General features: G+C 44.4%; 1 protein-coding gene across 3 annotated transcripts in view; it reads right to left on the bottom strand.

Annotated features, from left to right (window-relative positions):
* The window catches only part of LZTS3 (leucine zipper tumor suppressor family member 3), a 161,370-nt gene that overhangs the window by 45,783 nt on the left and 88,191 nt on the right, over positions 1-27,396 (bottom strand). The window contains exon 1 of one of the 3 annotated variants that reach the window (XM_077478022.1): positions 620-758. The exons of the other annotated variants lie outside the window; for them this stretch is intronic. The gene's annotated coding sequence lies outside the window, so the exon portion shown is untranslated. Of the gene's footprint in view, positions 1-619; positions 759-27,396 lie in introns of those variants that run through there. 3 annotated transcript variants of the gene reach the window in all.

The following is a 27,396-nucleotide window of genomic DNA, read 5'->3' as shown; positions in this document are numbered from 1 at the left end:
ACACGATCGGAATTCTCATCGGAAAAAGCTCTGATGGTTTTCCCGATGGAAATCGGCTCAAGCTGTCTTGCCTACACACGGTCACACCAAATTCCGACGGGACTAGAAAAAGGAAGTTCAATAGCCAGTAGCCAATAGCTTCTGTCTCTTAGTTGAATTGGAGCATGCGTGATTTTTGGCGTGTCGGATCGGAATTTCCGACGGGAAAATTGAGAACATGCTATCAATTTTTGGCTGGCGGAAATTCGGACAGCTAAATTCCGATGGAGTATACACACAGTCACATTTTCCGATGAAAAGCTCTCATCTGTCTTTTTCTGGCCGGAATTCCAATCGTGTGTACGCGGCATTACACACCCTGGCTGTAATTTGCTCCCATTTACACAAGCCAAAAGTTAATTGTCCACAAATAAAGTCGCAAATGCCAACAAACAAATATTTTAGAAGCAAAAAAATAAAGCAGGAGCCTAGAGAAAAAGTTGAGAAAAAACAAAGTTTACAGACAGGTATGTATGGTGTGTATGTTGGATTGTTCCCTTCCCTTGAAACATGTGCCTGTCTGCTAGCATTGCTGCTCTCCCTATTGATTTCTTTCCTGTAGCTCCCCTTATCTTCCTACCTGTGAGTGCATGTGGCCTGCGTTCCTGGATGCGGAGGTCGGTGGTGGGTAGGTCCTCTGTGTAGCTGCAGGTGCAGCGATCCTTGGAGTTGGGCAGTGTGGCAGCAATAACTGGACCTCTACATATTGCAGCCCGTATTCACTCACATACCAGGAATTCCTGCTGCCTCTCCAGGGTCACGTGTCCAGCACAAGTCAGTAATAATATAAGATAAAGAGCAGTGCTGACAACTCTGTGTATCACTGTACTGGTATGTGTGTGCTCCAAGTATGAATGAAGTGTGTACACCTAGTAATCTAAAACTCAATGTGCGTAAACTCACAGACTTACAAATTACAGAGCCATCAGCTGCTACAACAGATGACCTGCTTTACCATTTCAATTATCCCGATTCACACTGGTGCAACACAAAATTCGTGCATCTGTCGATCTGACTTTGCCCTGCGACTTCCGCCCAACATCAATCCGACTTCCATGCAACTTTAATAAACTGGATCTGGTTTTGATCCAACTTTGAGATGAGTGTAACTTGGGTCTTGAATGGATTTTGAGGGGAAACCCCCAGGCCAAGATTAAAAAAACAAAAACGGCATGGGTCCCTCCCAAAACCATACCAGACCCTTATCCGAGTATGCAGCCTGGAAGACCAGGACAGGGGTGGGACAAATGAGAGGCTCCCTCCTCCTGAACCATACCAGGCCACATGCCTTGCTTTTCTTTGAGGCAGGGTGGGCTCTGGGGACAAGGGTCTCTTCCCTACAACCCTGGACTGTGGGCAGAGGGGGTCTGTGGGCAGGGGGCTAATCGGAATCTGGAAGCCTCCTTTAATTAAGGGGGCACCCAGATCCCATACCCCTATCCATGCACCCAAAAAAAAAAACTGTGTAGTGTAAGAAAGACAGGAGGCAGTTTTTGACAAGTCCTTTATTAGAAATTAATACTGTCCCCCATGGTAGCTCCAAAGTCAATTAACGTTGGAGCTACCATGGACTAAGGCTCCTACTATTCTGGCAGCTCCAGTGTCTGACATTTCTTATATAACTATGGGGCGTGGCCATGCAGTGATTTCACCCAGAGACCCCGCCCCCTTGTGATGTCACAGATCCATCATGCTCGGGCAGTGACATCAAAAAGGGGCAGGTTCTTTGGGTGACGTCACTGCATGGCCATGCGCCATAGGTATATAAGAACTGTTATGCCTCGTACACATGACCGGACTTTTCGAGGGACTAGGTCCGACAGACTTTCGACGGAGTTCTGACGGAGTTCTGACAGAGTTCTGACGGACTTTGCGAATGAACGGACTTGGCCACACACAATCACACCAAAGTCCGACGGATTCGAACGTGATGACGTACGACTGGACTAGAATAAGGAAGTTCATAGCCAGTAGCCAATAGCTGCCCTCGCGTCGGTTTATGTCTGTTGGACTAGCATACACACGAGCGGCTTTCTCGGTAGGAACTGGGTCCGGCTGAGTTCTGTCGGAAAAATTTGAAACATGTTCCATTTCTAAAGTCTGTCAGACTTTTGCAAATCAAAAGTCCATTGCAGCCCACACACGATCGAATGGTCTGCCGGAATCATTCCGTCGGACTTTTGATGTTGAAAAGTCCGGTCGTGTGTACGCAGCATTAGACACTGGAGCTGCCAGAACGGCGGAAGACCATAATGGGGGGAGAAGCGTTTTTTTTAAATTTTAATCTGGTCGGCAGTGGCGACGGCCATAGATTGATTGATGTTGGAGCTACCACGGTGAACATTATTAATTTTTAATAAAGGGCATGTCAAAAACTGCCTCCTATTTTTCTTACACTACACAGTTTTTTTTTGGGTGAATGGGTAGAGGTACTATGTACCCCACACTCATTCCCATCTTGAGGGCATGTGGCCAGGTATGGTTCAGAAGGGGGAGTGTCCCCCTTTCCAGGCCTGCCACTTTGCATGCTCAGATAAAGGGTCTAGTATGGGTTTTTGGGGGGACCCCACGCCATACCTGCAGAGCACCTGTAGAGGTTAAAGGGGTGGGGGGGTCAGCCTGTCAGTGCTCAGACCATACGCTGCACACTGCATCACATTGGTCTGCATGGCTGTCATCCCAGAAGGCAGCTTCTTTTAAAGATAATGCACAAGAAAGCCTGCAAACAGTTTGTTGAAGACAGACTAAGGACATGGATTACTGGAACAATGCCTTTAGTTTGTTGAGACCAAGATAAACTTATTTGGTTCAGATGGTGTCAAGCGTGTGTGGTGGCAACCAGGTAAAGAGTATAAAGACAAGTGTGTCTTGCCTACAGTCAAGCATGGGTGGTGGGAGTGTCATGGTCTGGGGCTGCATGAGTGCTCCCAGCACTGGGGAGCTACAGTTCATTGCGGGAACCATGAATGTCAACATGTACTGTGACATACGGAAACAGAGCATGATCCCTTTGGAGACTGCGCCGCAGGGCAGTATTTCAACATAACGACCCCAAACACACCCCCAAGACAACCATTGGCTTGCTAAAGAAGCTGATGGACTGGTCAAGCATGTCTCCCGACCTAAACCCTATTGTGCATATGTGGGGCATCCTCAAATGGAAGGTAGAGGAGCACCAGGTCTCTAACATCCACCAGCTCCATAATGTTGTCAAGGAGGAGTGGAAGAGGACTCCAGTGGCAACCTGTGAAGCTCTGGTGAACTCCATGCCCAAGAGGGTTAAGGCAGTGCTGGAAAATATTGGTGGCCACACAAAAATACACACAAAATATTGACACTTTGGGCCCAATTTAGACATTTTCACTTAGGGGTGTACTCACTTTTGTTGCCCTCGGTTTAGACATTAATAGCTGTGTGTTGAGTTATTTTGAGAGGACAGTAACCATACACTGTTATACAAGCTGTACACTCACTACTTTTCATTGTAGCAAAGTGTAATTTCTTCAGTGTTGTCACATGAAACGATAAATTCAAATATTTACAAAAATGTGAGGGGTGTACTCACTTTTGTGAGATACTGTATTTTACATTGCTAGCATTGTACACACCACAGCACACAACAGGAGGGGCTACAGCGGTACCACCTTTTCAGTCCCTGCCAGCCCTCCTGGCTGCAGCTGCCTTTTTCCACTGCCCTAGCCATCACATTCCTCCTGACTGGCTTTGCACCCATCCCGGACTGCTCCATCTCAGTCCTCTCAGGTGTGCCTCCCAGTCCTTCTGACTATTTGTCATGTTGGAAAGAGCAACAACATGCTTGCTAATAAACTGACAATACTGTATGCGTTATACCTATCTATGCAGCAGGCGGCGCTATAGTATTATTGCATATAGTTCATGTTTTCTATGATATGACAGGATGTATTATCTATCTCAGTGCATGTACTTCTAGGCTCCTTGTTCCTGTTCATGTTTCTAATGATGTAAGACATTTTCTGTATCCAAGAAGCTTCCAGCGCTTAAATGCAATACTCTGCGCAGTAGGTTATTAGCCCAGGCATTGGAGAAGATACTACAAGCCCAGGCACCTCCAGGCACCCAGCAGCACCCAGGCACCCAGGCTCTGGAGAGGATACTGCAAGTTTGTGAGTACTGTATACAAGCGGCTGAAAGATGGCACGTAATTCAGATGTGAAGCTTGCAATTGCAAAGCTGAACAACCAATTACCAGCTGTGTGTTTCTAAGTAAGGATGACTTTTGGCAAGTGCTGAATACACGCAGACCCACAAATTGAGAGGCAGAGGATTGGGACAGGAAGGATAGACAGGCAAAAGCAATTATAAGCTTACTAGTAGAAGATGACCAGCTTATCCACATAAGAACAGAGAAAATGGCCAAAGGTATGTGGACTTCATTACAAAAGCTGCATGAGTGTTCAAGTCTAAACAACAAACTATTTTTGCTATGAAAGCTATATAAAATAAGCCTAGAAGAAGGCCAGCAAATGTGTGATCATGTGAAAGCTATACTGGAAATCATAGAGCAGCTTTGTGCCATGGAAGAGGACATCAAAGATGACCATATTGTTGCCCTGCTCCTCTGCAGCCTTCCAGAGACATATACTGCTCCCAGACCCAAGCAGGAGCTGACACTGGATTATGTCAAAGGGAAATGAATCGTGGAATATGACAGAAGGAAAGAAAATATGCACCATGATGACAAAGCTCTTAAGATGTACAAAGGCACAAAGCACAACACTGTGAGGCCTCATGTACATTGCTGCTGGAAAACGGATGTTTAGGAGCAGTTGTGCATTTTTTTCAGCTGTCCCTAAACTCTCCTCTATGTTATCTTATCAGTAGATGTACACAGGGTCGTTTATAATCGATTCTAGGCAATTGAGTTTAGAAGCCTTTTTTGGAAGGCAAAAAAAAATGGGTTCAGACTGATGTTCTGAGGCATTTTAAAACGCTAAATGTCTGTAACAGCTTGTAAAGGCTGCTAAATGTGGTAACTCGCATTTAGCAGCCTTTCATTTACAGTTGTTTTTCATTTTTTTTTTGCAAACGCTTCTAGATGCAAATGCGGCTAAACGCACCATGTAAACGCGGCTAAGCAACAGTTTTTAGACGCCGGTTTCTAGCTGTTAAGTTAAATCATTCAGGAGAGGTTAAACAACGTCCCCTGTACACGAAGCCTTAGCCCTTGTACACACGGTCGGAGATTCCGACAGAATGTGTCCTATCGGACCGTTTTGTCAGATAATCCGACTGTGTGTGGTCTCCATCGGATACTCCGACGGACCAAGTTTTCCAACTTGTCTGTAAAATTTTCCAACACAATGCTCCAATCGGACATACTCCGATCATGTGTAGCCTACTCCGACGGACAAAGTGCCACGCATGCTCAGATCAAATTCCTAGACCAAAGCTATTGGCTACTAGCCTGAACGTAGTCCCGTCGTAACGAAATAACGTCATCATGTTATGTACAATCGGATTTTCCCACAACTTTGTTCGACCGTGTGTATGCAACAGTTTCGGACAAAATCCAACGGATTTGGTTGTCAGAATGTCCGACCATGTGTACAAGGGCTCAAAGGAACGATCACTTGAAAAAGGACTGTTCTATCTGGAACGCCAAGCAGTGAAATGGTAACTGAAGACACATCATGGAGTGGCACCTTTAAAGTGACACAGAGCGGCAAGCCAAGCGGCTGGTGCATAAACTTGGGTGCAACAAGCCACATGACTAGCGATGAAACCTTCTTCACAAACATTGATTACACTGAAAAAGACAATGGGGCTGATTTACAAAGGGTTTGCGCCATGAGTTGCGGCGCACGCCGATGAGCAACGGCCGTTTTGGTATTCACAAAGCATTTGTGTCTGTAACACAGCGCAATTCCCCATTCACTAATAACATGCCGGCGCACGGGAGGCGGCGATCAGTGCACCGCTATAGATCTGGTGCACGCATTATTCAACCCAGAATTAAAAGAAGCTGGAAGTGCCAATATTATGAGGGTGATTATAACTGTCCAAGTAACAAATATGCCCAAAATAGAACGGAAAAGTAACTTTCTCTGAACAAGCTTGCTGCACCTGCAAATACACTTGGAGCTGTGCGAGGTCAATTGGCCGGTGGTTGTGGGGGTCTGCGGAGACAAGGGGACCCCCAGATCCCGGCCTCCCCCCCTGTGTGAAATGGTAAGGGAGTACAAAACTACCCCTACCATTTCACCAAAAAAGTGACAAAAGTGTTAAAAATGACAAGAGACAGTTTTTGACAAGTCCTTTATTAAAGTCTTCTTCTTTCATCTTCTTTCTTCTGGTCGTCTTCCTTCTTCCTTCCTTCCTCCTTCGGTTTCTTAATCCATCTTCTTCTTCCTCCGATCCTCTGCTTCTTGCTCCTGTGTTCTCATCCGGCATCTTCCTCCACGGCGTCTTTTCTTCCCCACTTCGTTCTCGGGCCAATGTGAGGCTCCTGCTGTGTGATGTTTCTCTTCTTCTGACACTTATATAACGGAACCGTGCGTCAGGGGGGGCAGGGTCACTGGGTGGCCCCGCCCTCCGTTATATAAGAACTGTCAGAAGAAGAGAATCGTCACACAGCGGGAGCCTCCCATTGTGCAGAGCGGCCCGAGAACGAAGCGAGGAAGAAGAGACGCGGTGGAGGAAGATGCCGGACGAGAACACCGGAGCAAGAAGCAGAGGATCGGAGGAAGAAGAAGATGGAGGAAGAAGATGGAGGAAGAAACCGAAGGATGAAGAAAAGAAGAAGGAAGAAGACCAGAAGAAAGAAGATGGAAAGAAGAAGACTTTAATAAAGGAATTGTCAAAAACTGTCTCTTGTAATTTTTAACACTTTTGTCACTTTTTTGGTGAAATGGTAGGGGTACATTTGTAACCCCTTACCATTTCACACAGGGGGGAGGCTGGGATCTGGGGGTCCCCTTGTTAAAGGGGGCTTCCAGATTCCAATAAGCCTCCTGCCCGCAGACCCCCACAACCACTGGCCAGAGTTGTGGGGATGAGGCCCTTGTCCTCATCAACATGGGGACAAGGTGCTTTGGGGGAGATCCCAAAGCACCCTCCCAACGTTGAGGGCAAGTGGCCTGGTACGGTTCAGGAGGGGGGGCGCTCTCTTGTCCCCCCCTTTTTTCCTGCGGCCTGCCAGGCTGCGTGCTCGGATAAGGGTCTGGTATGGATTTTGAGGGGGACCCCCACCACATTTTTTTTGGTGCGGAGTTCCCCTTAAAATTCATGCCAGACCTGAAGGGCCTGGTATGGATTTTGAGGGGGACCCCCACGCCATTTTTTTTTTTTGGCGGGGGTTCCCCTTAATATCCATACCAGACCTGATGGGCCTGGAGGGGAGGGGAACCCTTGCCGTTTTTTTTTTTTTAATTAAAGTTGCCTGGCCTGGGGGCGACTTAAAGTCGTGTTGTAAGTCGCCCCAAGTCGCGCTGTGATTCACATTCAAGTCGTGTCCAAGTTGCTGCCCAAAGTCACGCTGGAAGTCTTGTTGCCCCTGTGTGAATGGACTGTTAATGATACGGCGTGCGCTATTATCAATGGGAGATTATTATCGCGTGCGCATATTATGTGTTGCGCTTATGCGTGCGCCGGTTCATACGCTCACTTAATAATTTATCTGCTGCACAAATTGAGGTATGAACCGGCGCAGCGCATTCATCTTAGTAAATCAGCTCCAATGTTTTCCTAGCAAAAGGGAAAAGCATCATTGCAGAAGATAAAGCAAACAATGGTCTCACAATTAAGTTCCAGGGTGATAATTGCACAATTCACAATAATAAGCAATGCCTCACAAAAGGAAAACTGGATGATCACCTATACAGGCTCATCACCACAGACCAGCAAGCCAATATAATGACATACACAACAAATGTATTCACTTATGGCACAGAATTCCAGAACCTATATAGGACATTTTAAAGAGAGGTTTATCAGAAGATTTGACAATAGCGCCTTGCAAAGTGCTCATGAAATGCAAGTGCTGTATTGAGGCAAAAGCCACACATGCACCCCTTAAATTGAGTCCACCTGTGTGTAATTTTATCTCAGTATAAATACAGCTGTTCTGTGAAGCCCTCAGATGTTTGTTAGAGAACCTTAGTGAACAAACAGCATCATGAAGGTCAAGGAACACACCAGACAGGTCAGGGATAAAGTTGTGGAGAAGTTTAAAGCAAGGTTAGATTATAAAAAAATATCCTAAGCTTTGAAGATGTCACGGAGCACTGTTCAATCCAGCATCCAAAAATCGAAAGAGTATGGCACAACTGCAAACCTACCAAGACATGGCCGCCAACCTAAACTGACAAGCCAGGCAAGGAGAGCATTCATTGGAAAAGCAACCGAGAGGCCCATGGTAACTCTGGAGGAGCTGCAGAGATCCACAGCTCAGGTGGGAGAATCTGTCCACAGGACAACTATTAGTCGTGCTCTCCACAAATCTGCCCTTTATGGGAGAGTGGCAAAAAGGAAGTCATTGTTAAAAGAAAGCCATAAGAAGTTCTGTTTGCAGTTTGCAACAAGCCTTGTAGGGGGACACAGCAAACATGTGGAAGAAGGTGCTCTGGTCAGATGTGACCAAAATTTTACTTTATGGCCTAAAAGCAAAACTTTATGTGTGGCCGAAAATGAACACTGTACATCACCCTGAATAAACCATCCCCAGTGTCAGTGTGAAACATGGTGGTGGCAGCATCATGTTGTGGTGATGCTTTTCTTCAGCAGGGATCGGGAAGCTGGTCAGAGTTAATGGGAAAATGGATGGAGCCAAATACAAGGCAATCTTATGCCGCGTACACACGACCGGACTTTTCGACAGCAAACGTCCGACAGAACAAATCCGTCATACAATTCGATCGTGTTGGGGCTCCATCGGACCTTTGCTGTCCAAAAATCTGACGGACTTTAGAAATAGAACATGTTTCAAATTTTTACGCCGGGCCCAGTTCCTATGGAGAAATCCGCTCATCTGTATGCTACTCAGACGGATGAAAACCAACGCTAGGGCATTCTATTGGCTACTGGCTACTTCCTTATTCTAGTCCAGTCGTACGTCATCATGTTCGAATCCGTCGGACTTTGGTGTGATTGTGTGTGGCCAAGTCCGTTCATTTGGAAAGTCCGTTGGAACTCCGCCGAAAGTCCGCCGGGAAGACCGTCGGACCTAGTCTACCGGAAAAGTCCGGTCGTGTGTACACAGCATTAGAAGAAAACCATTTATCATTTTCCTTCCACTTTACAATGATGTGCCACTTTGTGTTGGTCCATCACATAAAATCCCAATAAAATACATTTACGTTTTTGGTTGTAACATGACAAAATGTGAAAAATTTCAAGGGGGTGTGAATACTTTTTCGAGGCACTGTAAATAAATATAAAACCACGTAATCCCTGAGAATACATCTTACACTCCTATTAGCCCTTGTACACACGGTCGGACATTCCGACAACAAAATTCGTCGGATTTTGTCCGACAGATTTTGTCCAAAACTGGTGTTGCATACACACACAGTCGGACAAAGTTGTTGGAAAATCCGATCGTTCAGAACGTGATGACGTTATTTCCTTACGACGGGACTACGTTCAGGCTAGTAGCCAATAGCTTTGGTCTTGTAATTTGATCTGAGCATGCGTGGAACTTTGTCCGATCGGAATTCTCTACTAACGATCGGACAAAGATCATGTTGTGGGAAAATGTTATAGCCCAACTCTAAAACTTTGTCGGCCGGATATTCCGACAGAAACAGTCCGATGAAGCCCACACACGGTCGGATTATCTGACAACATGGTCTGATTGGACATTTTTCGTTGGAATGTCCGACCGTGTGTACAAGGGCTAAGAGTTCAGGAATGGAGATTCTGATTATTACAATTATTCATTAATGACTGGTTCTCTTTAAACTGAGCTGACAGAAACTGCATATAATCAATTTTATTTTCCAGGCATTCCTTCAGAATGATCATTTGCTGTGAGGGTGTACTGATAAAAATAGAATGAGATCAGCCCAGAAACACAAGGACCGAGTGTGCCAAACTGCTTTTCCTTATGTTACCAGAATTTCTAAAACATAAAATCTGTTATTAGAGAAGCTCCAGAAAAATAGTGCTTGGAATTAAATTTTTGAATCTCTAATTACAAATTAATTGGAATTATAACAAAAAAATGATGTAATTTCAAAGAACAACAACCCTCTTTGGAATAGAAAAAAGCTTTTAGAAAAATAGTACATTTTCTGCTGGGGCCTACACCCATTATACATTACCAGAAAACTCCACAGCCCACAGGAAATAATAAAGTGACACTAAACTCTGCGCTAAAAGAAAAATGATATTCAAATATGTATTCTTAAAGGATATGTTCACTGTTCAGAAAAAATAAATAAATACACATTTTTTTGCAGGTAAAAAAAATGTGAATTTATTTTGTTTATTTTTTTGAGCCTGTAAAGCATACAGGTGCCAGGCAGGTCTCCTGTAGATCTGTCAGTGTATCTGTGTGTCCCAAGTAGATGCAATCTGACAGGAGGAATCAATTAACTACCACGGCGCTTCACAGTCGATTGGCAACTCGAAGTTTCAGCTCCCTCCATACATTTTCTATAGGATTTAAGTCATTGTAAAGTCTTGTTTAAAAAAATAAATAAAATAACATACATGTCATACTTACCTGCTCTGTGCAGTTGGTTTTGCACAGTGCAGCCTGGATCCTCCTCTTCTTGGGTTCCTCTATCCATGCCAATAGGTTATATAGACCAAGCAGGCAGGGTCTATATAACCTATTAGTCAGTCCCTAGGTGGATTCATAAGGCCAGGACATGCCATTTTGTACCGGCATCCAACTCATAGTTTGTACTCTCAGAAGCAATAACTCTCATCTCCCCACGACTTATCGTATGAGAGATGAAAAATATTCGCTCTGATCTTCAGTAGTGAGAAATGATCTCAGACAGTGTGGTGCCTGATGTGGGATGTCTTTTCTCTCCTTAGTCTGGGAACAGCGAGGTGTTAATTCTTCAAATTTACAGGCCTGCTAGATGCCTGTTCAGATTCTTTAACCAATACCCCTTATAAGAATTAGGAACATATCTGTAATATTATCATCCTGTTTTCTCTATCTGTTACATTTATCTGTTATCTGTTACATCTCTCAGGCCGCGTACACACGCGGGGACTGTTCGCTCAACTTTGTCCGTCAAACAGTTTCAGCAAACAGTCCGCTCAAAATTAGCATGGACGGACTTGCCCACACACGACGAACGAACAGTTTGCTGAAACCGTGCACGATGACGTGAACGGCACGTACGACGGGACGGAAAATACAACGTCCTATACACTGCATTACAACTTTCGGCGTGTAAATCCTTTCTGAGCATGCGCGGAACTTAGTTTGACGAACAAGCCTACACACGAGGGGACCGCTGAAACTTGGTTTCAGCGGACAGTTTTTCGGAAATTCCGAAAAACCTTGTTCAGCAAACTGTTCGCTGAAACTGTCCGCTGAAAGCCCACACACGGGCGGACTGTCCGCCGAAACACTGTTCAGCGGACAAAGTTGGGCGAACAGTCCCCGCGTGTGTACGCGGCCTCACTCTTAAAATGACACATGGTTGAGTCAACATGGGTCAGCTGACCCGTCTACGTGGAGGGTTCCACCTGGTGGGACAGACCAACAGCATAGCTCCCAACTCTCCCCGATTTCGAGGGATTGTCCCTGATTTGGAACAAAGTCCCTCTGTCTCTCATTCCTCCTCATTTGTCCCTTATTTTGGTCTGATCCATATATATGTATATAAAATGCACTTTTTATCTATCGAAAAGTGTTTTCCAGCGCTAAACCTTTCATTTGATTTCTAAATTGCTGCATTTGCAAATTTCAAAAGCCAATATAAAGGAATAGTAGTGGTAAAAAAAAGCACTTGTGGGCTTAACCAATCTTGTTTTTTTGTACAATTCTCCTTTAAGGGGGTGTGGCAAGGGGTGTGTCCTATTCCTGCATACTTCTGCTGATAGGTGTCCCTCATTCCCTCATAACTGCTCTCTTTTCCTTGCTGGATGGTGAATGGTACTGCTGGAGGGCTGGGCTCCAGCACAGCAATTTCCATTGTCCCCAGTGAATCGTTGTGGAAGGCACTGCATCAGAATAGTCATAAACTGCATGCCGTGATCAGTAAGCATCTCATGGGGAAAAATGACCTGTGCAAAGGTGGTCACCAGGGGTGGCTCCCCACTGCATCAGAACAGTGTCTTTGGATGACACCAGTTCTGATGTTGTGCATCTGGTACCCTTAGTCTAGGGCGACCAGACATCCCCGATTTCCGGGGACAGTCCCCGGATTGAGGACACTGTCCCTGAACCAAGTCTGTCCCCGGCGTTGTCCCCGGATTGGATTTGAACAGGGGCTGGGGCAATTTCAAAGACAGTCAGTGCAGAATTAAAAGAAAAATCTGAATTACACCCCCCCCCCCCCCCCACTCTGCCGCTTCTACTAGCTTAGGGGATGGGGTATATTTTTTTCATTATCTGTGCCCCTTTCTGATGATCATGTGCTGGTCGGAGCGGAGAGAATATTTGTTCAGTTTCGGGTGCATGCCCGTTCTGCTCCTGCTGGCATGTTCTTCTGCCTTGGTTCAAGAGACGACCAGCCGCCTGCCCATCTCCTTGCCTTCCCTGGTGGAGTGAGACTTGAAAGACTGTGAGGCGACGGGCAGAGAGTCACTAATTGCCGCCATTACAAGTAAAAAAAATATGTCCCCGGATTTCATTTAAAAAGTCTGGTCACCTTACCTTAGTCTGTTGTGTTATTCACGAAGCACAACGCAAACCTCATAGCTGCGCTTTATCAATGCTACAACAGAATGTGGGTGTTGGAGGCACAACACTGGAACTGGTGAGGATCATCATAGACACTGTTCTAATGCAGCAGGAGTTAGAAGTGTGACTCCCCGCTATACATATCAGGAGCTCTAATGCCGCGTACACACGATCGGAATTTCGGCCAGCAAAAGACCAACGAGAGCTTTTCATCGGAAAATGCGACCGTGTGTATGCTCCATCAGAATTTAGCTGCCCAAATTCCCACCAGCAAAAATTTGATAGCATGTTCTAAATTTTTCAGGCGGAAAAACTTTTGGAAATTCTGATCATGTGTATGCAATTACGACGTGCAAAAACTCACACATGCTCAGATTTAACTACGAGATGGAAGCTATTGGCTACGGGGTATTGAACTTCCTTTTTCTAGTCCCGTCGTACATGTTGTACGCCACCGTGTTCTTGATGGTCGGAATTTGGTGTGACTGTGTGTATGCAAGACAGCCTGAGCAAAATTCCGTTGGAATTCCGAAATTCAGAGCTTTTTCTGACCAAAATTCCGATTATGTCTACGTGCCATTAGTGGTGCTTAGAGAACATTTAAAGTAATAAAAATAATTACAGCATAAACATGAAAATTTATAATTAAAAAGAAATGATAAATATAGCTTTGCCTAGAGTTGGGCTTTAAGCAAGAAGAGATCACATCTCTCATTGGTACCTTTCAGTTCTCCTCAGCTCCCAATTGGACAGAGGGTGGCTCTTCAGACTTTGCTATCAACAAGATGTCCAGAAGATCAGGACAGGATGACCCAACAACATGCTTACCATGTTCCTGTTTGCTTAAAGTGTATCTAAGCCCAAAATGAAAATAAATAAATATATTGTAGCTTACTAGTCCTTGGTGTGGTGATTGCATTTATTTTCTATTTTCAAACTTGTTTTGCTTTATTTTCACTTGGCAATCCTGACAAATGACACACTTCCTGTCCCTGGTTGGCTATGTCTCCCCCACTGTATCTATGGAGGGAGTCATGGTTTTCACCATAGGCTGCTCTCCTGATATGGACTACAAACTATCCTTATCTATTCATCTCTATTACATGCATACCTCCCAACTTTCTGAGATGGGAATGAGGGACACCTATTAGCAAAAGTATGCAGGTATAGGACACGCCCCCTTAAAGGAGAATTGTACAAAAGATATTGATTAGTTAAACCCACAAGTGTTTTTTTACCACTACTATTCCTTTTATATTGGCTTTTGAAATTTACAAATGTAGCTATTTAGAAATTAGATGAAAGGTTTAGCTCTGGGAAATACTTTTTGAAAGATAAATAGTGCATTTTATATACAACCAGTGGCGGGACAAGGTCATCCAGCGCCCAGGGCAAAGATGCCAAACTGCGCCCACCTTTCCCTTAGGGTTAGGGTCAGGGTGCCCCCTACCCCTGCAATAAACCATTGCGCCAGGGGCAGCCTCCCCTCCTGCCCACCCCTTGTCCCGGCCCTGTATACAACTATATGGATCAGACCAGAATGAGGGACAAATGAGGGGGAAAGAGGGACATTGTTCCAAATCAGGTACAGTCTCTCGAAATCAGGGACAGTTGGGTGCTATGTTACATGGGCGCAAAGGAAATTGGCATATTACACAAGATAGCTAGGAAGGACACAGGAAGGGACAAGCACAAATTTCTGTTAAGGTCTTCAGGTATTTTCTGAAAATGTTCTTTATTTGAAAAAATGAAAATCAATGCAGCCACCACATCTAAGCCCTTGTACACACGGTCGGACATTCCAACGGAAAATGACCACGTTGTCGGATAATCCGACCATGTGTGGGCTCCATCGGACGGTTTCCGTCAGAATATCTGACCGACAAAGTTTTAGAGCTGGGCTATAAAATTTTCCGACAACATGATCCAATCTGACTTTGTCTGATCGTTTGTAGAGAATTCCGATCGGACAAAGTGCCACGCATGCTCAGATCAAATTACGAGACCAAAGCTATTGGCTACTAGCCTGAACGTAGTCCCGTCGTAACGAAAAAATGTCATCACATTCAGAACGATCGGATTTTCTGAAACTTTGTCCGACCGTGTGTATGCAACACCGGTTTCAGACAAAATCCGTCGGACAAAATCCGACGGATTTTGTTGTCGGAATGTCCAACCGTGTGTACAAGGGCTAAGAACTGTAAGCTGCAATATATTCCATTTTTGTTTTTGGATTTATTTATCTACGTGATCTAAGCCAAAAAACAAATGTAATATTTTGCAGCTTACCAGTTTTTAGTTGTGACAAACAATAGCGAGGTCTGATGAACTCCAAACCGTGTGGAGAGACTGCAGGAGTTCTACTGATTGGTATCACCTAATTTTCTCCAAAGTTCACAAGTTTGTAACAAAACTGTTATGCCCCGTACACACGATCGGACATTTCGATAAAACCGTGGAATTTTGTTCGAAGGTTGTTGGCTCCAACTTGTCTTGCATACACACGGTCACACAAATGTTGGCCAACAATTACAAACGTAATGACGTACAATACGTATGGCGAGCCGATAAAAAGGAAGTTCAATAGTCATGTGATATCTCCATTACGAATGCTAGTTTTACAAGACCGAGCGCTTCTGGCTCATACTTGATTCCGAGCATGCGTGAACTTTTGTGCGATGGACTTGTGTACACACGATCGGAAAGTCCGACAACAAAATTTTGTTGGTGGAAAATATGAGAACCTGCTAGCCAACAAATGTTCGATGAAGCATACACACAGTCGGACTTTCAGCCAACAAGCCTCACATCTAACATTTCCCGTCGTAAAATCCAATCGTGTGTACGGGGCATTAGATTTCAATCTCATGTCTGTGCTATGTATGCATGGAAATGGACACATTTAAAAAAAAAAAACAGCCCAGATTAAAGTAGTATGAAACCCTGCATTTAAAAATCCTCTATATGATCACATTAAAAATTCAACAAAGGTATTTTTTGCAAGTGGAGCAAAAATTTGGGGGAGAGTACCCCCATTTAATCTCTAAATTGCTGCATTTATAAATTCCAAAAGCTAGTATAAAGGAATAGTAGTGGTTTAACCAATCATTTTTTGTGTACAATTCTCCTTTAAGGGGGGCGTGGCAGAGGGTGTGTCCAATGCCTACATACTTTTGCTAACGGGTGTCCTTCAATCCCATTCCTGAAAGTTTGGGAGGCGTGTTAGGAGCAGTAAAAATCTCTGGAACACAAACACATGTCCCCCTCCCAAGGGAAATGAACCAGGAAAAGAGAGCTCTGATCAGATCCTCCCAAAAAATGATGTCTTTTTAATATCTCCACCCCATCCGTACCTTCTGAGTCAGCCTACCAGGAATTGGCTAAGGTCAGATAACTATTCATAACCCTGGGATTGATCCTCCCACATTATTTCTGGAGCATTCTTCCAGAGGCAGGCAGAAGCAATCAGCCAGGTTTAGAGATAAACCTAATTAGTCCTAAAAAGTAAATTTCAGCTCTGCCAGTTACAGCAAAGCCATATACTAACCAGTGGTGGCCCGCCTATAGGGGGCGCAGAGCCCCCCCCCCCTCCTCAAAGCTACTCATCATAAAAAAAAAATCACTGGTCCTTTAATTGAGTGCGGGACGCCGGACAGGTGTATGAGAAGAATGACGTGCTGCAATCACTGAATTTTTTTTTTTTAATAGTGGCCCTTTAAGTGTGTGCAGGACGCCGAACACGCAGCAATTTCAAGCATGACATGTTTACAATCACGTGATTGCAAACAAGAAGCTCTATTAGCTTCCTTTAGAAAGTCCTCAGGGGCAGAGCTCTGCGCCCTGAACATTCCCTCTATAGCATTGTTCCATGCCTTCACTTCCGGCTTCTCTGACTCATCCTGGCCGCTCGAAGGTGGAAGACAGGCGACTTGCTGTGAGAGCTGTGAGTATGGGGGGGGGGGGCATCTGCTGTAAAGGGGGCTCCGATGGTGACATCCGCTGTAAAGGGGGCTCCGATGGTGACATCTGCTGTAAAGGGGGGCTTTGATAGGGACATCTGTTGTAAAGGGGGTTTCTGGTGGGGACACTTGCTGTAAAGGGGGACCTTGATGGGGACACCTGCTGTGAAAAGGGACTCTGATGAGGACATTTGCTGTAGAGGGGGACTCTGATGGGGACACATGCTGTGAAGGGGGACTCTGATGGGGACATCTGCTGTGAAGGGGGATTCTGATAGGGACATCTGCGGTGAAGGGGGACACTGATGGGGACATCTGCTGTGAAGTGGGACTCTGATAGGGACACCTGATGTAAAAGAGGGCACCTGCTGTAAAGGGGACTCTGATGGGGACATTTGTTGTAAAGGGGGACTCTGATGGGGACACCTGCTGTGAAGGGTGACTATGATGGAGACATCTGCTGTGAAGGGGGACTCTGATGGGGACATCTGCTGTAAAGGCGGACACTGATAGGGACATCTGCTGTGAAGTGGGACTCTGATGGGGACATCTGCTGTAAAGGGGGATGCTGATGGGGACATCTACTGTAAAGGAGGACTCTGGTAGGGATGCCTGATGTAAAGGAGGGCACCTGCTGTAAAGGAGGACTATGATGGGGACACCTGATGTAAAGGGGGACTCTGATGGGGACATCTGCTGCAAAGGGGGACTCTTATTGATAGGGATATCTGCTGCAAAGGGGGACTCTGATGGGGACATCTGCTGTGAAGGGGGATTCTGATGGGGACATCTGCGGTGAAGGGGGACACTGATGGGGACATCTGCTGTGAAGTGGGACTCTGATGGGGACATCTGCTGGGAAGTGGGACTCTGATGGAGACATCTGCTGTTAAGGGGGACTCTGATGGAGACATCTGCTGTTAAGGGGGACTCTGATGGAGACATCTGCTGTGAAAGGGGACTCTGATGGGGACATATGCTGTAAATGGGGACTCTGATGAGGACATATGCTGTAAAGGGAGACTCTGATGAGGACACCTGCTGTATAGGGGGATGCTGATTGGGACACCTGTTGTAAAGGGGGACTCTGATTTGGACACCTGATGTAAAGGGGGGCACCTGCTGTGAAGGTGGACTCTAATTGGGACATCTTATGTAAAAGGGGGTGCTGATGAGGACACCTTATGTTAGGTGGTTTTATTTTATTTAACTTGAAATGTGGATGTGATTTGTTTACTGTGACGGGCACAGTGGGGCTGCATATGATGGGTACAGTGAGGCTGCAATTGATTGGCACAGTGAGGCTGAAATTGATGGGCACAGTGAGGCTGAAATTGATGGGCACAGTGAGGCTGCATATGACAGGCACAGTGAGGCTGCATTTGATTGGCACAGTGGGGCTGAAATTGATGGGAACAGTGAGGCTGCAATTGATGGGCACGGTGACGCTGCATATGACGGGCACAGTGAGGCTTCATTTGATGGGCACAGTGAGGTTGCATACATATGACGGGCACAGTGAGGCTGCAATTCATGGGCACAGTGAGGCTGCATATGATGGGCACAGTGAGGCTGTATTTGATGGGCATAGCTTTATCTAGCAGTAATGATACATAATCACCCGATAAATGGCTATTTACAGTCCAGCATTTTTTTTTGCACAAGAGATATGGATAGTCTTTTCTGCAATAAAAGCCTACATGACTACTGTGTTTATTAAATAGGATGTTAGATCTATTTTAGTTCGAACCTGCACTGAAAAACTGATATTGTAATCTGACTGGTTACTCTTTTTATAAATATGGTCCTATATGTCTGTTTAAAAAAATAATTGTTGCATGATAATGGAATTATGGTAGTAGAAGGTGACTTGTCTGTCATTGACTGTGTTACCATGACAACCACCAAGCACATGAACAGAGAAATCTCATGTGAACACTTGATTACACTCAACTGCTAGACATCCACTATATACACGGCCCCAGCAGAGCTAAATCCCAAGGATTATTATACTTTTTGCATGGGTTCTAGTAAATGCTGAATCAATTGCTGGCTTAGATTTTTCATTTCTCGGGAGAGTTTGTATGAACACACGATCAGTCTCTTCTCCTCTCAGAGAACCGAGATCTATGTTTTTATACACACAGATGCCAATTCTCGCTGTGTCACGAGCGATTGCGGGAGCCCGCGGGTCAACACGCTCGACGGGAACTCGCATCGGCTCTGGGGGGCGAGCAGCCAGAGCGCGCACGCCTCTAGTGGCCACAGGGCGAAGAGACATAACATAATGTCCTTTCGCCCAGCTGTGCCATTCTGCCGCAGTAAAACTGCAGCGGCTGGTCGGCAAGTGGTTAAAGAGGAACTTCACCCAAATCTACCTTTTTTTTTACAGTTTTATACCCTGATAAATGTTCCCGTGATGAAATATAAAACACATACGCCATGATTCTGACCCCCAAACTCCACCTTCTCCTATGATTATCCTTACTGTTTTTTCTCACCCAAGCTGATGTTGGACAAACTCCTTATAAAACATTTTTTCCCCCTCCTCTTCTCTTCTCCTCCCTCTCTTCCTCCTCTCCCTTCTCTCCTCCTCCCCTCTCCCGCTCTCTTTTCCTTCCTTTCCCCTTCTCCCACTATTGACATACAGAGACCCCTTTTCACACAATAACCACAACACCAGACATGACTCTATGCCACCCCTATTTCTGTGCTCTACCGCAACCATCTCTAAATGTAGGTGTACCCTAACCTTTACTTAACACAGCTCCATACCACACCCTCTTATTGTATGTGGACTCCTGATGACACCGTTACAGCCGGACTTGGTAGGCCTGTAAGTGGAATTGGTTCCCTCGTTACCACCCCAAGCTTAGCCTCTGGCCTATGAGCCCTGATGTTTAAGCAGGTTCAAAAACACTCATCTGTAGCCCACATGGCCATCTTTAACCACTTACAGACCGGACCATTTTGCTGGCTTAAGACCAGACCACTTTTTGCGATTCGGAACTGCGTCACTTTAACTGACAATTACGCGGTCGTGTGATGTGGCTCCCAAACAAAATTGACGTCCTTTTTTCCCCACGAATAGAGATTTCTTTTGGTGGTATTTGATCACCTCTGTGGTTTTTATTTTTTGCACTATAAACAAAAATAGAGCGACAATTTTGAAAAAAATGCATTATTTTTAACTTTCTGTTATAATAAATATCCCCAAAAATATATAAAAAAATCTTTTTTCTCTCAAATTAGGCCAATACTTATTCTTCTACATATTTTTGGTAAAAAAATCGCAATAAGCGATTATTGATTGGTTTGCACAAAAGTTATAGCGTTTACAATATAGGGGATAGTTTTATGGCATTTTTATTAATAATTTTTTTTTTTACTAGTAATGGCGGCGATCAGCGATTTTTATTGTGACTGCGACATTATGGTGGACACATCGGACATTTTTGACACATTTTTGGGACCATTGTCATTTATACAGCAATCACTGCTATACAAATGCAGTGATTCCTGTGTAAATGACACTGGCAGTGAAGAGGTTAACCAGTGGGTGGCAGTGTAGGGGTTAAGTGTTCCTAGGGGTGTGTTACTAACTGTTGGGGGCTGGGCTTTCTTTTAGTGAACACTGATCTCTGCTCCAATCACATGGATCAGTGATCAGCACCACTTGTTGCTAGGCAGAACGGGGAGATGCTGTTTACAACGGCATCTCCCAGTTCAGCCGCCCCATGAGACAATTGCGGGTATGCCCGCGGCGATCAAGTCCATGGGACCCGCGACCGGACTCACGTGGCTCCCGACCAGCACGCGAGCGATGGTAGGGCAGCATTTAAGATTGGACGTACTTGTACGCCAATATGACTGCCCGTGCCATTCTGCCGACGTACATCGGTGTACGCTGTTTGGGAAGTGGTTAATATTGATTGGACCTGGGCAAACATTTTCTTGGGCTCTCCCAAATCAATTATTTGCGGGCAGTGCAGGCTCTAGAGGACATTGCATTGGGCCTCACAACAATGATTGGGCCCAGGGCAGCTGCCTTTTTTGCCCTGTGTAGTCCGGGTGACCCTGAGACCCGGTGTTTCTCTTCTGTAGAGTTTTACATTGTACACTGGATATTTTTTCCTCAATAAAAACTTTTGTGTAAAAAAAAAAAAAATACACACTCCTAGGCCAATGTTCTTTATTTTTGCTGATCTGGTAGCACGCCCTAGGTCTAGCCTCAAGCACATGGGACCTGTATTAAAAAAATTAAAAGTCAGCAGCTACAACACCTGTAGCTGCTGACTTTTAATTAAAGGACGCTCACCTGTTCAGGGATCCAGCATCATCCTCCCCCAAACCACTTCTTTGCCGTTTTTCGGGTCCCCGATGGTGGCATGTTTACTGTGGACAGCCATTTGTGATTCCTTGTAATTTCACAGCCAGCTGCCCACTGTGCATGTGAATGGACCCGCAGTCTTCTGGGACCTGTGATGTGTCCCAGAGGGTTGCATGGGAGTGGGGAGAACTTTGGGTGGATCACCCCAGCGATCTGACCGGACAGAAAATAAGGAAAGCGTAATTTAATGGTGGTCTATAAAAGGGAAAATGGTCCTTTGGGGATCTTTGTCAAAGCGTCAACTGTCAAAGACATTGGTTCATCTTACTTTGGGGAGATTTTTTTTTACTTTCTATTGTGTCTCTGAAACAGGAAGTAAGAAGACGTGTGCTCAACAAGGACACAAAAAGCAGTAAGACCCCACAGAGAATTTTATTCTTCCCCAACCTATTCAAAAAAAGGGGGAAATGTCTTTCCGGAGTTCTACCTTAAAGTGGTTATAAGCCCAAAAAATCTGAATTAAACAACTGAACATTGTATCCAAGGTTTTTTTCTCAGGAACTCCCCCCTACCTACCCCCAGGCACCGTCCCTTGGTTCTACCCCCTACCCACATGTCAGTACCGCCCCAGAGCCAAGTATTATTATGTGGTATTATGTGTTTCCACCAGCAACAATAGACCCCCAGAAGAAACAACAGATCTCCCAGCAGCCAGCATCAATAGACTCTCCAGCAGCCAGCAACAATAGACTCCTCCCTCAACAGTATATCCCTCCCAGCAACCCCCAACAGCAAGAGATCTGACCCCCAACAGCAATAGATCCCCCAGCAACAATAGACTTTGCTAGAAAAAATAAACCACAATGCATAAAAAGATCCCCTCCACCAACAGCAGATTCCCCAGCAGCCAACATCAATAGATCCTTCAGCACACCCCAGCACCTCTTGCCACTACATACATTTAATGCTGGAGGTACCAGAACTAGAATTTAAAGCCCAACCCCAGTCTCACCTCATTAGACACAGTGCACACTGCATGAAGGAGTTCAGATTTCATAATTAACTGTTATCCTGGAGTAGGGCTTTAAGAATACAGAACGTTGTTATCAGTCAATAAACAAAAGTGTCACTGGCTAGGTGCTAGGAGCTAACGACTTTCATGCCTGCTTAAACTGGTGGGGCCTAGACACAGGGGTCAGCCTGCTGTACCACCTTATCGAAAGCCTTGATGCAGTGTACACACGAGCAGAATGTCCAACAGAAAAAGTCTGACGGGAGCTTTTCATCGTATATTCCGATCGTGTGTATGCCTAATCGGACTTTTTATGTCGAAAATTCTGACGGACCTAGAAAGAGAACATGTTCTAAATTTTTCAGACGGAACCAATTCCTATCGGGAAAACCGCTCGTCTGTATGCTGTTCTGACATACCAAAAACAGCACATGCTCTGAAGCAAGTACGAGATGGAAGCTATTGGCTACTGGCTATTGAACTTCCTTTTTCTAGTTCCATCGTACGTGTTGTACGTCACCGCGTTCTTGACGGTCATGATTTGGTGTGATTGTGTGTACGCAAGACAATTTCAGTGGAATTCCATCGGAAAAACCTTCAGAGTTTATTCCGACGGGAAAACCGATAATGTGTACAGGGCATTACTGATCACTGCAAGTCTGATTACTTTTGCTGAGCTGAGGCTGAGCAGGGCGGCAGCATGGACACTGAGTAGACATTTAGATAGAATGCTCTGCGGGAAGGGGGGTGTTTGGACCCCCCTCTTATTTACGCCCTTGGTCACAGCTAATAGGATACTGAGAACAATGAGTGTTTTTGTTGAAACACATAGTGGCAGCTATTGTGTGTAAAGGGCTAACTGGGGTATTAACCAACCCCAGTGATGATCATTCTCAGTCTGCTGGCATATAGATTATTGGCTCACAGGCTAGAAAATATTGGTGTGGGGTGAGACTGAGAGTGTCATCTTCACATACTGGTGGCAGCAGCAGGATCTGAGATGCTAGTTGTGTTGTTTTTTTACTTGTATTCTCTCCCTGTTAGAATAGAAATCTCAGCCCTGTGACTGTAAGACCCACAAATATATATGCTGCAAAAAAAAAAAAATATATACAAAATACAATATTATTGACATAATATGCTGCTATTTGTTATTCTGATTGCATTTTTGGAACTGGTCTTAACTGCTCATACACAGTTCCACACCATGTTTCCTCCTCTGCTTGGCAGCATAATACTAACAAAACACACAACAACCAGCAAAAAAGACTAACATTAATAGGGTTTGGAAAATCAAGGACGACAGCATAAAAACATGTAGCATACTGAAACATTTTTAATTCAAACCCATCAAGTGGTACAACAAGGGGTGAGTGGATTAAGGTAAAGCCAAGACATGTTTTGCTGCAGTTACTGTAATAATTTTATATATATATATATATATATATATATATATATAGTTGCCAATATTATAAACACATTCTATCTATGTATAATGAGTGATGATGTAGGTATATAGGGGCAGCCATATTTGCTCATTACATATACATACAACATACATACAACTATTTATAAAATGACACTAAAGCACATACATTTAGCACAATGTTCTCTTTGCTGGAGGCTCTGGCATGAGGAAGCAAAACCCTGCCTCTACCAAGATGGCCCCATTAAGACGCACCAGGACACAGTGTAGCATAAGGCAGGATAAGATAGTAATGGGGAGAGACCAGCTGCCATGAGATCATAGGCAAAACTAATGAGTAGTTCTTTGCCCTCTGCTTTCTTTTTTGGGCTTAGCATCTAGAGTTCAGACCCAATCCTGGCCATAGCAAATGATGTGCAATGCTTCTACCTGAACAGTCCAACTATCACTGCAGCAGGCTGCCCATTTCTTTGATCTGTTGTACAGTATTGGGAAGCAATAAAAGGTTTTTTAAAAGTAGGGGCATATTTATAAAGCAGTGAATTTAACAGTCATCAAGCATTCACTAGTGGTGAATCTTTGTATGTTCAAATCTATTCAACCTGCAGTGAATGGTTTGGTGAATACCACATTCTCTGCCTCAGTATTTAAAGTATATGTAAAGCAGATATATAACAGGCCCCATTTCATTCAGTTACGTATTCAATACAAACAAGTATTTTAGATATTTAAAATATTACGTATCTTAAATAGTACATTAAAGCCTCATTAAACCCCCTATAGCATTGATGGCGTACCTTGGCACCCCAGATATTTTGGAACTACAATTCCCATGATGCTCTACTACACTGTAGAGTGGATAAGCATCATGGGAAACGTAGTTCCAAAACATCTGGGGTGCCAAGGTTCGCCATCACTGCCCTATATTTTAGACTAGCAGAAGGAGGGGCTACACTGTTAGCCAGTCTTTGCTGTGTATCATTAAAATGGAACACACTAATTGGAGGAGATGGCATAACGATGACCCTACTGCAGTTCCTTTACTCACCAATCACAGTCTTGACCAAACCCATCTTGCTTTTACTGCAGCAGAGAATGTTTGGCCAGGGTCTGGCTATGGTGTCTGACAAGGCTGTCTTGGTTAGTCAATTGGTTGAACACAATTAGGATTCATTTGGTAGCTAAGATAGGTCACACGTAGGATAATGGGCATTTTTGCCACCCCCTCCTTACCCCGAAAACATTCAAAAGCCAGTACGATCTCCATAATGTTACCATGAATACCCACATATAAACCACCCCCTTTGGTTTCTAGGACCTTGGCACAGCAACCACTGACACTGTTGTGGTGCAGCTGTTAGCGTCCTGAGCAGCACAGCATCATTGGTTGCTAAGATGCAGACGGCGGGGCCATACAGCGCATTGAATGTTATGGTGCAGGCAGCACTGAGGTCAAACTCCACCCTCACTGCAGTCTCAGTAGCCTTGTATATAGTTAGGTAAACTCTAACTGATAACAACCAATGACAATATTCGGCCCAGCCAGCAGCATTCTAGCAACCAGCTCAGTAACATTACTGAGCTGTAGTAATATGGAGTGTCGGGTATGGACAATCTGGCCTCGGTGCTGCGCCCACCCGAGTGCTGTCAGAGGCGGTAGTTGGCGGCAAGCCCCTGAAACAAAGAATTTAGCTGTTTGCTAACGGCATGAATCCACGCTGATCACTGCTAATGATACCGTTCTCATTACTAAAATCTTGTATATAGTCCCTTATCATCCCCTCCAAGATTTTACATACTATTGATGTTAGGCTAACTGGTCTGTAATTCCCAGGGATGTATTTTGGGCCCTTTTTAAATATGGGTGCTACATTGGCTTTTCTCCAATCAGCTGGTACCATTCCAGTCAGTAGACTGTCAGTAAAAAATTAGAAATACTTTTGACAATATAGTGTACGTTGTGATAAATTCCATACAATATTTACATAAATACAATATACTTAAGGCTCAATTGACAACTAACACACCGCGATTAGGGTCCTCATAAAAAAAAATAATAATAATAATAATAATAATAATAATATATATATATATATTTATTTATTTATATATATATATATATATATATATATATATATATATATATATATATATATATATATATATATTTTTTTTTTTTAGCTAAGTTTACAAAGATTTGAAAATTACAGTCATATGGCTGATATGAGAGATCCTCATCCTTATATTAAAGCTTAGTGAATTGATCCTTGTGTGTGTGTCCATATATATATATATATATATATATATATGTATGTATATATATATATATATATATATATATATACATGTCTTTTGCAACCTTTAATTACTCAAGTCTATCAGCGCATACATTGGAACCTATAAAGAGCACAGACCGCCAGCATTAGTCCGGTCCTAATTAAGGTCTATCTTGGAGGGATGTGCTATAAAAAGCCTTGTTTCATCTCTGGGTTTTCAGCAGAGCGAGTGGGATACGGCCAGCAGGAGCTGGCTGCTATGGTTACACTCTTCACCGTCTCTGACTGCCAGCGATACATGTTACAATTAATCTCAGGGACTCTGGGAGGCAGTTTTCACTCATTTGCAATGTGCAATGCGTAACACATGTCAGAGACAATCAACATCTGCGCAGAGATCCACACTTTTTAATAAATTCCACTCCACAACATCCACAATCCCAAGACGCACAACACAGCGTATAAAAAAAAAGGGCGATGTTAGCGTCAGTAGGAAACTATATTATTAACATGGACGCAGGGAACAAACCTGATGGAAGATATCCTTATAATTGCTGAGCAGTAATGTCACAACTGCCCTTCATTTTAGTGTGATGGACAGATATGAATGAGGATATTGCTTACCTATTAAAATGCGCTTACACTGTTAGGTTAACACTGGAGAAAAGATGGCGAGAAACGGACAATTTCGGGCCAACAAATTTATTTTCATAAGGCAGTGGTCTCCAAACTAAGGCCTATGAGCCAGATGCAACCCTTTGCTTATTTTTTTGTCTGGCCCTTGGGAAACTAATCCTACCACTGATATCAACAGTGGGGCATAATTCCTCTCATTGACACCAAGGATGGGTCATTATTCCTTCCACTGACATGAACAATGGGACATTTTTCTTCCACTTCAATGATGGGGCACTATTCCTCCTACTGACACCAATGGTGGGCACTATTCCTCCTACTGATGGCACACTATTCTTCCTACTGACATCAATGATGGGGCACTAGTCCTCCCATTGACACCAATGATGGGACACTATTCCTCCCACTGACACCAATGGTGGGGCACTATTCCTCCTACTGACACCAATGGTGGGGCACTATTCCTCCTACTGATGGTGCACTAATCTTCCTACTGACATCAACGGTGGGACACTAGTCCTCCCATTGACACCAATGATGGGGCACCATTCCTCCTACTGACACCAATGGTGGGGCACTATTCCTCCTACTGACACCAATGGTGGGGCACTATTCCTCCTACTGATGGCACACTATTCTTACTACTGACATCAATGATGGGGCACTATTCCTCCCAATGCCACCAGTGATGGGGCACTATTCCTCCCAATGATACCATCAATTGAGCACTTTTCCTTCTAACACTATTGATGGGGCACTCATCCCTCCCACTACCATCAATGATGGGGCACTACTCCTCCTACTGACAACATTAATGGAGTACTGTTCCTCTCACTGACATCAACAATGGGGCATATTCCTTCTACTG

The sequence above is a fragment of the Lithobates pipiens genome, unplaced genomic scaffold (assembly GCF_037356315.1).
Source record: "Lithobates pipiens isolate NorthernLeopardFrog02 unplaced genomic scaffold, aLitPip1_a1.2 Scaffold_13, whole genome shotgun sequence".
In the NCBI taxonomy this organism is placed as follows: Eukaryota; Metazoa; Chordata; class Amphibia; order Anura; family Ranidae; genus Lithobates; species Lithobates pipiens.
The sequence above is the reverse complement of the archived record's forward strand: the minus strand, read 5'-3'. Positions and strand labels throughout refer to the sequence as shown.